General features: G+C 43.1%; 1 long non-coding RNA gene across 1 annotated transcript in view; it reads left to right on the top strand.

Moving 5' to 3' along the window:
- LOC309542620 overlaps positions 1-9,241 on the top strand; it is a 301,099-nt gene extending 291,858 nt beyond the window's left edge. Inside the window, exons 2-3 of the long non-coding RNA XR_014224324.1 lie at positions 7,284-8,838; positions 8,876-9,241. This is a non-coding gene — a long non-coding RNA (uncharacterized lncRNA). The remainder of the gene's footprint in view (positions 1-7,283; positions 8,839-8,875) is intronic.
- Positions 9,242-10,470: the final 1,229 nt, after the last annotated feature.

Consider the following 10,470-nt stretch of genomic DNA (forward strand, 5'->3'; position numbering starts at 1 on the left):
GCTCACTGTTGCCAGCTAGTGTCGCATTTGTATATTGTGCTTTACAACACATTCAACCCGTTTTATTTGCAGCTGTGTAGATGAGTCCTGAGTTAACCACACCCAATCCTTGGGGGGAAAACATTGCCTGCTGTGGCCATAGTTCACTTCCACCTGCTTGTTTAGCTGAGCAAGTCAACGTCCAGTTCTTTATTGGCCTGTAAGGTATCTTGTGTCCGTTCTCCCCAGTTATTCCACTACTGAAGACAAACCAACAGTGCACCCTTCCTTCAACTGTTTCCTGCTTTCCAGTTATAACTAGGTAACTGGGATGTAAATTAGATTTCACCAGCCAGTTACATGGTGCTAGGATGGATCTCTGCATGAATGTCCCAGCCTGAGAGTTGACATAGGACTGAATCAATTTACAGTGGTACCTCGGGTTACACACGCTTCAGGTTACATACACTTCAGGTTACAGACTTCGCTAACCCAGAAATATTACCTCGGGTTAAGAACTTTGCTTCAGGATGAGAACAGAAATCGTGCAGCAGTGGCACAGCGGCAGCAGGAGGCCCCATTAGCTAAAGTGGTGCTTCAGGTTAAGAACAGTTTCAGGTTAAGAACGGACCTGTGGAACGAATTAAGTACTTAACCCGAGGTACCACTGTATAAGATTATCGTGGAAGTGTTAACATATTTGCACACATATAGATAATGCAAGCATCAATAACACGATGGCATAAAAAGGCTTTCAGAATTAATCTGCAGTGAAATTTGGGGGGGGGGGAATGAGTGAAAGGTATCTGGAATAATATTCTAAACTGGCCATTGGACAATCTTGACAGCAAGGTTATCTTGGAGAGTTCGAATCTTTTTTTATATGTACAATTTATTTTTGCATTTTCAAATTCACATGCAATAAGCATAAGAAAAATAAACAAACGCAATAAAAACATGAAATCCCATTTGACTTCCTTCCCCCACCCCTTTGTGGATCCTCATATAATGATTTTCCCTCTGAATGTCTTCCATAACTATATTGTTCTAAACCCTTTGCCAATCCATAGTTCAAAATTTTACTACAAGTTTTCTGCCAAACCTACCAATGAATGTAATTGTTTACAAAAAAATTTCAAATAAGATATCAACTTTCCCCATTCTTTATTAAAACCTGCCTCTTCCTGGTTTCTAATTCTTCCAGCTAGTTTGGCCATTTCAGCATAGTTCATCAATTTTATCTGCCACTCTTCCTTGGTCAAAATTGTGCCCTCTTTCCATCTCTGGGCTAGCAGAATCCAAACAGCTGCGGTCGTGTACATAAATAGTGCAAGGCATATAGGTTGCGATTTCTACATTACATTATCGATGGATAAAAAAATCATTCATTAGCAGCAGCATGGTAGTTAATCCTGCAAAATAAACCTGCTAACTAAGTCATGTTCACTATAAAAGCAGTTAGGCGTCAGGTACATAATTCATTTTGTGATCTGTTATTAAACTTTCATCTATTTAGAACACAATATTTAGCTCAAGATAGGGACTAATTTGCACGGTGTTAACCCGGAGCATAATAGATTTGCCCCAAATAAATCTCATTTAATGAACCGTGATCTGAACAGCTATATCTTATAAGCAAGCATTTTGCTTTGTTAATTTGTTTATTTATTTTCTTTCTTAGATCCCTACCACATTTGAATAACAGCGTTTGCGATGCTATGAAATAGAAGTGGGCGACTATCAAGAAAGCAAATGGCACGTATGAGGGTTTAACATTCAGACATAAGAATATCGTTTCTTCTTGAATGTTACTGATAAAACATTGTTATTATGCCCCCGGAGAACAGAGTAAAAATCTGTTATGGAAAAATGACAGGACAGAAAAGTTAACAGGTTTCACAAATCAGAAATCATCTCATGCCTGTTTCATGCCTTTGCACGCTGCAGTTTGCCAATCAATGCCATTGATCCATTGCACTGGAAATATTACTTCCTGTCGTATACCCCATTGCAATCTCATAGATCAACGAGTGCCTCCGTCACAATATCATGTCTCAAATCCAGCGATCTCTTCACGGTAGAGAAGCTCCGATGTGTACAGTTTCTGAATTTATGCTCCAAAGACACACATGTCTTGCAACCACCTTGATAAATAGGGAAATTCATTCAGCAGGAACACATCATATTTAAACTTGTGTCCTTGTAGGATTTTAGATCAGGGCGTATCCATGCAGCACGTTTAGGGCAACGCATGTTATGGAGAAGCGTTTTGCTTTGCTGCCCCATAAAAGTGGGATTATTCCTCGCTGGAGTCCATGCCAGAAGCACATTCTTCCCTTTGATGCAGAGGTGCCCAGTTCCACCCAACATCAAGGGGAGTTGTTGCATGATTATGATGTCACACGTGCGACACATGCATGTGACGTCACATGAATCGGGGAGAGGCTGTGAGGATGGGCAGGGCCTTCCACCACTGCATGGAGGTTCAGTGGAGCCCTTTGCCACTGCAGCCCAGCCCCTCAAAATTGAGAGGGGGAGCTCAGCCTCATCCACCCATACCTCAGGGGCTCTGAGGTATCCTCAGCCCCACAGAGTGCTTGTGCCTCAAAGGATTCTGGGCATTGCCGTTTGCTTCTCACAGAGTTACCGTCCCCAGCAACCCTTAACAAATTCTTTGGGGTGGGGAATGCGCTTTGGATGTGCTTTAAAGGTGTACTACCGACCTTACTGTATGCTTGTGAAATGTGGACCACTTATAAACGTCATCTCCAACTTCTTGAAAGATTCCATCAACAGTGTCTCCCAAATTTTTTTACACATCACTTGGGAAGACAGGTGAACTGATGCCAGTGTACTGGAAGAAGCAAAGATCACCAGTGTCAAAGCCAATGATTCTTCAACATCAACTTAGTTGGACTGGTCATGTTGTGTGGATGCCTGATTATCGTCTTCCAAAGCAACTACTCTACTCCGAACTTGAAAATAGAAAGCGTAATGGTGGTGGTCAATAAAAGAGGTTTAAAGACTCTCTCAAGGCAAATCTTAAAAAATGAAGTATAAACACCGAACATTGGGAAACCCTGGCCTGTGAGTGCTCTAATTGGAGAACAGCCTTTACCAAAGGTGACATGGGCTTTGAAGACGCTCGAACTTAGGAGGAAAGGGAGAAACGTGCTAAGAGGAAGGCACTCATGGCAAACCCTCACCATGATCAACTTCCGCCTGGAAACCTATGTCCCCACTGTGGAAGGACGTGTGGAACCAGAATTGGCCTCCACAGTCACTTAAGGACTCACTGTTAAGACCGTGTTCATGGAAGCCAATCTTACTCGGCTACGAGTGATTGAAGAAGAAGAAGAAGAGGAGGAGGAGGAGGAGGAGGAGGAGGAGGAAGTGTACACAGACTCTGACTTGTCGTAGGGGCATTAGCAGGGTGAATTGGTGGCTGGGGAATGCATTGATTCTAATCAAGTCATCCGGTTGATTCTAATGATTTTCAGTTTTCATTTTACTCAAGCATATGGGGCAGGTTGGCTAAGGAAAGGGGTTTGCCCACATCCACACATCAGTTGCCGTTCCACATTGCACTCATGGAAGCTGACTTCAGAAATGCTCAGTTTCCGCACACGAGGATTGGTGGATGTGGCAAAGCCATTAATCTATTATTAAAGTTTGCGAGGGATTTTTTCCCCCGCTCCCAGCCATCGGAGACAGCAGTTTGGAATGCTTCTTGGGCCATTATGCTGACTCAAACGTACAAATGAATGTAGATATCGCCTAAAGTGGATATTTAAAGCAACTGGAATATTAAAGCAACTCCAAATTATACTGTGCGTTGCCAAGATGTAGAAAAGAATCGTCTCAGAAGCCTTTGGTGCAATTACGATCATAAATTAGGTATGTAAAATATGCATTGTTGCATTTCTGCGCTGTCTGCCTGTTTCTTCGCGAGAGGATTTCTCAATGGAGATAATGGCTTTTGCAAGACATTGAGATGGGTAGCAGAAATGTTTACCTTTGAACACAGAGCCTACTAGGGTTCTGGAGCTTTTAAATAAGCTCCCCCCCCCAATAGATTTTATTAAGTTTTAACATTTTTAACATATACAGTCAAAACACAATTTTGTCTTTTATTTTTGTTGACCTCCCACCCTTTCCCCCATGGAGTTGTTTTTAATCCCCTTCTGCGGCACCCTGTCTATCAAATCATACCCACAATATTATAATCAATTACTTCTATTGCTCATAGCAATAATAATAATAATAATAATAATAATAATAATAATAATAATAATAATAATTTATTATTTATACCCCACCCATCTTGCTGGGTTTCCCCTGCCACTCTGGGCGGCTTCCACAGAGACCAAAAATACACAAAAATGTCACACATCAAAAACTTTCCTGAAGAGGGCTGCCTTAAGATGTCTTCTGAATGTTAGGTAGTTGTTTATCTCTTTGACATCTGAAGGTAGGGCGTTCCACAGGGCGGGCGCCACTACTGAGAAGGCCCTCTGCCTGGTTCACGAGTTCATCATATTATAATATTTCTTGAAATAGTCCAAAAAAGGCACCCATCATTTGATTCTCTTAGTTTTGCTGTTCATTTTGCTCGCTCTGAATAGTTCATTACTGCACTTATTAAAAACTTACAGTTGTACCTCAGGTTACATACACTTCAAGTTACATACGCTTCAGGTTACAGACTCCGCTAACCCAGAAATAGTGCTTCAGGTTAAGAACTTTGCTTCAGGATGAGAACAGAAATTGTCCTCCTGCGGCGCGGCAGCAGCAGGAGGCCCCATTAGCTAAAGTGGTGCGTCAGGTTAAGAACAGTTTCAGGTTAAGTACGGACCTCCGGAACAAATTAGGTACTTAACCTGAAGTACCACTGTATTTAAAGAAGAATCAATAAGTGGTTTTTAAAAAATAAACTCTTATTTGATTTTCCAGAATATAAACATACGACAAAACCAATTTCACATCCAAATACCGAGATTACTCTGAATCTCCTGACTTCCTCCCATCCCTTCCATGGGGCCTATTGATCCTATATTCAACTGCATATCAATACTTCTCCAATTTTTAAAAATCTTTCTAAGTTATCCATACATTCTGTTACATTACAAGTGTGTTTAAAATCCTGCCAATGTTTTAACCTGCAAGAATCGATAAGTTTTTAACAGCATCTTTGGATGCAGCAAAAGCCTTTCATTACTGTGATGTCATTGCAAAAAATAGGCATTGTTGTAGCAGGGCCACCAGCTGAGATGTTTATTGCAGGCGAGAGGGCAAACTGTTCTTTCTTGAGCAGTTTCCCACAAGCATTGCTTCTGAAGGTGAGCCAGTGCTTCAAGTTTTGACTTGTAGTTTCACTGGTTTGCAAACTATTTCATACTGAAACTATGCGAGTTACTCAACTCCCGGAGCCAGATTGCGATCTGAGTTTTGCCGGTGAAAACCCGTGGTTCTGTCCATTGACAGAAAAGGGACCGGTGCCCGGTGCCCGGTGCCCGGGCTGCACTTCTGTGAATCACAACTCAACCGTACCCAACCTCTTTGTGAGGGCGACGGAGAGAAGGGGCGATTAGATCAATCAAATCAGAAAAGGAGAAGAAAAAAAAAGACAACAAAGTGATGTTCATAATTATAACACATCAAACACCTTTAATTCTGGTGACCCGGCTTCTAGTAAAGCAATTACGTAATTACAGAAGCCTATATTATAAATATATATCTAGGGTAGGTGTTAGCAGTGGGAAGACCTGTGAGCATTTTTACAGCTGGGTGGAGTGCAGGAACGTGGTCAAAGCTGCAGGGTTGAGAGAAGGAAAGAATGTGTTGTGATTGTCAAAATGCCTGCCTCCTCTGATCTGTCCTTCGGTGACATCAGAAGAGATTTATGAATGGAGAATGAGAGGCACGAAGTTTGCAAGCCTGCAATGAACTGGGTTTACTGTATCATTTGCAGCAAGGTTTTGCACTCGTTGGAGCCAAATGCACACTCCTGCCAGGAATGTGAGATGTTTTTGCGTGTCGAGGTCCCCAAGCCACCCCAAATTAACTCACACTTCACACAGAAATTTTTGTTTAAGGTTTTTGGCAGAATTTTGGCCACAACTTTATTTAAATACACAAACGTGAGTGGTTGCTTAGGCAGTGGTTACGACTATCTGTCCATGCCCCAGGGACAGAACTGACTTCTGGATTCCAGAGGAAGCCAGTCAGGGAAAACAATATGGGCAACAGACCCTCACCTCTCCCCGCATGCTCCCAGGGGCCCAAACCCGATGCCAGGGATTTGGACAAAGGCATGGCAAGCCCCCGGATTCCTTTAACGGAATTCCCTTGCAGCACCAGCATTGGAGGGGTAGGCACTTACCCCTCCACCAACCAATTTTTTAACCAATACCTAACCGCAAACCTTAAAAGTTGTGACGATTTGCTACGCAGTTGGCAAAAACCAAATGGCTCCAGACAATCAGCCAAATGAACAAAATTCCTACCAGGCCCCTACCCCCAAAGCAGGCGACCCCATGACAGGCATAGCAAGGTCAAGCGAAATAACCCTCATTTCAGGGAGGCTGGGCGGGGGATCCCTTGTACACAGCAAAAGATAAAGTCCAAAGCTGCGTGACCTGTATTTAAAAGCTTTGTGCCCCACCCCCAAATTGGCAACATGAAAATCTCCCCAGAAACTCAACTGCCCAATGACTGCCTGTGGCCATCCAAACAGATCTACCCAGCAACAGTGGGGTGGCCTGCTAGACCTGCTAGGCCTGCTGTTAGGGAGAACACGTTTTGCTATCTTTCAAATATCCATTGCGGTGGATCGATGTGCTCAGCAACCAAGTTCCGTCCGACGTCAGGGAGGTCAGAACTCACACTGGACTTTGTGAACCACCCTGTAGGATGTGCAAACTATGAATTGCATAATTGCTGTCGCAGCTAAAAGTCTGCCACAAGCACCCTACGCTCCACAACCCAGCTATGTCAGAGAATCACATAGGATGTCAATTAAAAGCCAGCCTACAAGTCAGTTGAGGTGCTGTTTATTTGTGATAGTATGGTTTGGTAAAACAGCTAGCATCATATGATAGCTGCAGTTGCCCTGTGACTAATCTTTGTGTGTACATGCCCAAGGAATTACAGATAAGACAGGATATGGAATAAAGGATCTTGGCCCAGTATACCGGAAGGAGCATCTCAACCCCCATCATTCAGCCTGGACACTGAGGTGCAAATCCAAGGGCCTTTTGGCGGTTCCCTCACTGCGATAAGTGAGGTTACAGGGAACCAGGCAGAGGGCCTTATCGGTAGTGGCGCCTGCCCTGTGGAACACCCTCCCTTCAGATGTCAAGGAAATAAACAACTATCTGACTTTTAGAAGTCATCTGAAGGCAGTCCTGTTTAGGGAAGTTTTCAATATTTGATGTTTTGTCATGTTTTTAATATTCTGTTGGGGAAACCCAGCCAGATGGGCAGGGTATAAATGATAAAATTGTTGTTGTTGTTGTTGTTGTTGTTACTACTACTACTACTGCTACTTGATGTTGGAATAATCTTGACTCAACCCTGAAGTACAGCAGGGGAGGGAGGTATTCACTGTACAGATTGAACCCATCCTATTGTAGATCTCCAGACCTGAAGACTGCATTCTCATTGCCTACTGGGGACGGCGTCAACATTTCCCCCATAATGATTTTAATTCTTAAGTTGAGTGGAGGTATACATTATACCAAGGCAGGGATCCTTCACCAACGGAAAACTGTTTTGGACAACATCCTTAAGATAACCCCATCACTTGCGCTCTGAATAGGGTAGTAAATCCTGTACCCACTAAACCCATCACTATGTTGTTCATCAGAATGTAAAAGGTAAAGGACCCCTGGATGATTAAGTCCAGTCAAAGACAACTGTGGGATGTGGTGCTCATCTCGCTTTCAGGCTGAGGGAGCTGGCATTTGTCCACAGACAGTTTTCTGGGTCATGTGGCCAGCATGACTAAACCGCTTCTGGCGCAACGGAACACTGTGATGGAAACCAGAGCACACAGAAACACCGTTTACCTTCCCACCGCAGTAGTACCTATTTATCTACTTGCAACGGTGTGCTTTCAAACTGCTAGGTTGGCAGGAGCTGGGACAGAGCAATGGGAGTTCACTCCATCATGGGGATTCGAACCACCAACCTTCTGATCGGCAAGCCCGAGAGGCTCAGTGGTTTAGACCACACCGCCACCCGCATCCCATCAGACTGTACCATTAAGCCCATTAAGCTTCCTATTACCAGTTCTTTCCTCCACTCAAGCTTAGCCAATTGTGTCACCAAAGCCAAAAATTGAGTGCCGGTGAAAATAGACACTTTCCACAGTCAAGTGAGCATAAACTCACATTTTAAGGTTTGGCTGTGATTCAGTTGGGTTCTTTAATTCAACCCAAACCTCTGAGGTAGCACGGGGAACTAAAAGACTGCCAGATATCGCAACGGTACTTCATTGTGAAATGCTTTATCATATAGTGCAAACATTGTCAAGCCTCTGTTGTGTCATTCCAAAATCATTACAGAATTCTGTTTTGATAAAATGTACCAGCGTTCTTTTTTCATTGTATAGGATCTGCATGTATTAAAGAAAAGCTCTGGCACATTTCCTTGTGTTCAGACAGCTGGGATGCTTGTCCTCTGAAAAACCAATTGACATGGAAAATAATACTTACATGACATATCAAACATTTATAAGGCACTACTCAGACATTAATTTATTATCCCCATGTAGTGAATTGTTGATAACATTATCCTCGTTTTCCAGGCGAGGAAATGAAAGAAGAAAGACCTGAGTGACTTGCCACTAGCTATCTGGTGAGTCAGTGGCAAGGCAGAGAGCTAAGGATCAAAGACTTGAGTCTGTTTTGCCTAGCTAAGAAGAGCCTGAGGATTTTAAAAAAATCTTTAAAAATCTCTACCAAGCCATGAACTAGTGGCTGAATAGGAAGTTAATGTGGTGGAAGGGTTTTCTTGGCCTACAGGAGATTATAGGTACAGTATCAATATAATAAAGCTATGGTTTTCCCAGTAGTGATGTATGGAAGTGAGAGCTGGACCATCAAGAAGGCTGATTGCCGAAGAATTGATGCTTTTGAATTATGGTGCTGGAGGAGACTCTTGAGAGTCCCATGGACTGCAAGAAGATCAAACCTCTCCATTCTGAAGGAAATCAGCCCTGAGTGCTCACTGGAAGGACAGATCGTGAAGCTGAGACTCCAATACTTTGGCCACTTCATGAGAAGAGAAGAATCCCTGGAAAAGACCCTGATGTTGGGAAAGATTGAGGGCACAAGGAGAAGGGGACAACGGAGGACGAGATGGTTGGACAGTGTTCTCGAAGCTACCAGCATGAGTTTGACCAAACTGCGGGAGGCGGTGGAAGACAGGAGTGCCTGGCGTGCTCTGGTCCATGGGGTCACGAAGAGTCGGACACGACTAAACAAAACCAACAACAACATCAATATAATGGGTATAAACTATAATGGTACCTTTGTTCTCGAACGGCTTAGTTGTCGAACAAATCGGCTCCCGACTGCCGCAAACCTGGAAGCAAGTGTTCTGGTTTGTGAATGTTTTTCGGAAGCAAAATGTCCGACGCGGCTTCTGCTTGAGGGCAGGAAACTCCTGCAGCCAATTGGAAGCCTTGGAAGCTATGTCTTGGTTTTCGAATGGTTTTGGGAGTCGAGCAGACTCCCAGAACAGATTAAGTTTGAGATCCAAAGTACCACTGTATTTGTACATCTGGGATGCAGAGCAAAGCAGAGATGTGAGACTCCATATCCAAACTTCAAGCTTGTCTCTCCACCAAGGAGTTTTTATTTATCCTCTAGTCATTCTCACATACCCAAAGTTAGCACAATCAGAATGGCATTTATTTACTTCGCTACCTAGGGCCAACTTATCTCTTATGCCAACCTAGTGAATATGAAACACTGCCCCCGCAAAACTTGTATTCATATCTCTGACAACTGTTTCCTCCTAACCTTGCATAATGATTAACCAGGTCTCAGAATATGTAAGATATCTCCTATATGGCTTCTCCCCTGCTTCTTTCTTATATGTTTGACCGACAGCGTAGTTGTTGGAAGGCATGGTGTCTATTTTGTTGACTCTCATTTTTAGGTTTCATAATTTTGGAATATTTTGTAGCAAAAAATAAATCCTCATAAAAAATTCTGGCAGTCCATCTCTCTCTCTCTCTCTCTCTCTCTCTCTCTCTGTTATTCTGCAATTACAACTTAATGGTGAACCATTTACAGATATTCCACAACCTGCACTACGTAAACCAGAAACGGTGACGGTCGTATATGACCGGATGAGATCCACCATACAAATTAAGCTGAGCAAAAATAAGGATCAATGAAATATTCTCAGAGTCCTGTAGTGATTTCATGCTCTTTACTGCAGCTTGTAAAACAGTGATTCAATTGCCCCCCAAACCTCAGG

The sequence above is a fragment of the Podarcis vaucheri genome (genome assembly GCF_965113315.1).
Source record: "Podarcis vaucheri genome assembly, contig: SUPER_10_unloc_1, whole genome shotgun sequence".
Taxonomy (NCBI): domain Eukaryota; kingdom Metazoa; phylum Chordata; class Lepidosauria; order Squamata; family Lacertidae; genus Podarcis; species Podarcis vaucheri.